Genomic DNA, 3,964 nt, shown 5'->3' with positions numbered 1-3,964 from the left:
AATGTACAGGTGATCGGTGACTCCATAGTAAGACACACAGACACTACTGTCACAAAGCTGGACAAAAATAGGGTGACTGTGAGTTGTCTTTCAGGTCCCATGATCTCCAACATTTTGAGGGCCCTCAAGAGGAACACATGAGACTACAACATGGTGGTGGTCCATATAGGTGTAAATGACCCGATGTAAAAAACCTTAAGGGATATGCAGAGAGACATTTCTGAGCTCTCCATTCATGTCACAAATGCAAGAAAGAATCTGGTACTGAGTGGGATCCTACCTTCACCAGGATTCCTAGAATGGGATCCTACCTTCACTAGAATTCCTAGAATGGAATCCGACCTTCACCAGGATTCCTAGAACAATGCTGATGAACAAGGACATTGTATAATTTGAAGGGCATCCAGTTTGTGTCAGCATGGAATGAACTGCTGCACATCCCAACTTACTTTGCCAAGAAAAGCTTGCACCTCTCATTCCAGAGAATCTGCATACGTGTTAAATACTTTTTTGCCCCATGGTACCTTTTTTAGGCACAGTGCAGCAAATGGATCTTCCAACCTACAAACCATAACAAATAAAGCACCAGACAATGTCAATGTGGCACTACTCATTGTTAAAGTCTAAATAACAAACTTCCCTTACCTTGAAGCCCTCCCTCATTTGGAGTACATGTGTGTATTATTACTGAAAACTGCACCCCCTGTATGCCAGGACTGTGTGCCTGCCATGCCTTTAGGCCCAATGGTAACTGTGGTAGAGTATCTATATTGACCTCAAAGCAGATTACCTGAGATCTGCCAACCAAACTTACTGGGATTCAACTTCTTTTAATAAAACCAGCTACTAGATCATTGCATGTTACAGGACCACTTCCCCACACCTCTCAACTTCTAAAAGCAAGAATTCTGTACAAAGCCTTAAATAATTGGGGGAAAAAAGCCCAAACATAGGGACACTTTTTAAATATTGCTTTTATAAACTTAGATAGGATAACAGGTTTTGTATTAGCATGAATTTTCTGAAAGATATGAAGTCTGAAACTCAAATTTATGTCATTATTTTTTTACTTCAAACTTCAGTGCTTTGCCAATGATTTTCCAGAAAACAACAATTTTATGAGAAACAGACCAACAATATGAGGCAAAAAATCTGGACATTCTACAAAAACCTGGACAGTTGAAAAGCATGCTGACTTCCCCCTTTGATGACCCCTGAAAACTATATCCATTTCCTAAATACATTGGATGAATTACAAATGCACAAAAGTTCCATCATCCTGAGAGACATTAATTACACTTTGATAAAATTGTAGATCTATACCTGAAATCTAGGCTGCGTCTAAACATTCCTTGATTTCATAAACAGGAATTCCTTTAATCAAATAGTCAAAGTGCCCAATAGAAAACAAAAATTTTCTTGATCTGGCTATTACAAATACATCAGTGATATGTACTATCCCACTGGTATGCCCTTCCTCTGTCAAGTCTGACTATAACTTGATAACCTTCTCTTTCAAAATCCCTAAACCAGTGAATGCAGATATCACAGAATTTAAAGATTTCAAACTGCAATTCTTTGATGAAGTATATACGTTTAAGTATCACTGTAAACCTAAAAACGTTGACATAGCTAGTAGTTATACAAATAAATGTTGCACTCAGCAAAAAAACTATGTAACTCTAACAGTCCCTCCCAAAACTAAACAAAAAGTACAGTTTTGTACCTACCATAAATGTAGATGTTCGAAGATCCACATTGCTGCAGTCCTAACACTTGGGTAGTCCGCTGTCCCAGTCGGCCCGAATACCAAAGTATAAGGCTGACGTCGGTCAAGGCGCATTTGTCTGACATCAGGACGTCAGGGTACAAATGCGCATGACCGACGTCATATCCTCAGTCTTTTCTTGCCCCAGATGTCAGAAGACCCTAAAAAGATAAGGCCAAAACCAAAAAACACCAAACACTCCTGTACCTAATATATGTACAATATATACAAATTTACAAAATAGAACCCCACCCACACAACCACCCCTAAACACAGAGGGAAGGAGGGAGGGAATTGGACTGCAGCAATGTGGATCTTGAACATATACATTTATGGTAGGTACAAAACTGTACTATGTTCTTCATCTCACATTGCTGCAGTCCTAACACTTGGGTAGAATCCCAAAGCAGAGGTAAGGGAGGATGGCTAAACTATAATGAAGCAGGAGCTGCCAAAATGCCCTGCAACACAGCAGTGGCAAAACCAGCCCTGGATTTAGAATAGAGAGGAAGGTGGTAATGCTTGGAGAAAGTATGCACTGAACTCCAAGTAGCTGCCTCCAAAATATCCTTAGTTGCCACCCCCCTTAGAAATGCTGTTGAAGTGGCAGTAGCCCTCGTGGAATGAGGCCTAATCCCAGCTGGAATCTCCTTGCCATGATGGGAATAACAGAATTCAATGCAAAACCCAATCCACTTAGATATAGTTTGTTTTGACACAGGCTTGCCCTGGGAACTCAAAGCAAAAGAAACAAACAACTGCTGAGACTGCCTAAAATCCCTAGTCCTGCTTAAATAATAACGCAACTGCCTGCGTACATCTAAAGTGTGCAAAATCTTTTCCCCCTTATTTTGGGGATTTGCATAAAAAGTAGGCAAATGAATAGTTTGGTTTAAAGCCACACTAGAAACCACCTTAGGCATAAATGAAGGATTAGTACGTAATGATACCCTATCCTTATGAAAAATCAAAAAGGCTCAACCGCCATAAGGGCCTGCAATTCAGAAACCCTTCTTGCAGAAGTAATGGCCAACAAAAAAGCAGTCTTCCATGACAAGTATTTCAATTCAGCAGTAGCATGAGGCTCAAAAGGTTGTAGAGTAAGTTTCTCCAACACAAAATTGAGGTCCCAAGCAGGAGTAGGAGCTCTACGTGGGGTCTTATATTCTTTGCCCCTCTAAGAAATTGCTTGAACAAAGGATGAGAAAACAATGGTGGGTCACAATCATAGTGAGCTGAAATTGCTGCAGCATGAATCTTAATGGAAGAGAAAGACAAACCTTTGTCCAATAACTCAGTAAGATATTGAAGAGCCACACTCAAATTAGGCTCAGAAACATCCAAATCCTTTGCTGCACTCCAAAATAAAAATCTCTTCCATTTTTCTGCATACACTTTACGTGTACTAGGCCTTCTGGCTTCCATAATCACATTCAAAACTTGTTGAGGAAGTTGAGACCTGCTGTGGTTCAAAACAGAATATGCCAGGCTGTTAGATGAAGAGAGTGAAGCTTGACATTGAGGAGATGACCGTCCCTCTGAGACAAAAGGTGTGGAATTAAAGGTAAAGGCCATGGAGGCTTCCTTACCAGATTCCTCAGTAATGGGTACCAGTGTTGCCGAGGCCAATCTGGAGCTATCAAAATCATCCTTGGCTTGTCTTGTCTGACCTTTAGGAGTACCTTTGGGAGGAGAGGCAGAGGTGGAAAGGCATACACATGAAGATTTTCCCAACTGAACGAAAGAGCATCCACTTTCCAAGCTGTGTGATGAAACCTTTTGTGCAAAACTTTGGCAGCTGGTGGTTTAGTGGAGAAGCGAACAGATCTATGTCTGGAGTTCCCCAGGACACTGTCAATTGTCGAAATACATGAAGATCCAGTTTCCACTCGTGGGGATCCATGATTTGCCTGCTTAACACATCTGCTAAGGAGTTCTGTGCTTCTGGCAGAAACCTTGCCTGTAGATTTAGCTGCAAGCTGAGCGCAGTCTCCCACAAAATCATTGCTTGCCTGCATAGAGGATAAGAATGTGTTCCCCTTGCTTGTTGATGTACCACATGACAGTAGTGTTGTCTGTTAGAATCAACACCTGCCCTGGAAGAAGTAACTCCTTGAAAGCCATTAATGCAAACTGGACTGCTAACATCTCCTTCATGTTGATATGTAGATGCTGTAGTCTGGCAGGCCACTTGTC

This window comes from Protopterus annectens, chromosome 1.part0 (genome assembly GCF_019279795.1).
Source record: "Protopterus annectens isolate FY-2018-M chromosome 1.part0, PAN1.0, whole genome shotgun sequence".
NCBI lineage: Eukaryota > Metazoa > Chordata > Ceratodontiformes > Protopteridae > Protopterus > Protopterus annectens.
This window is presented reverse-complemented; position numbering follows the sequence as displayed.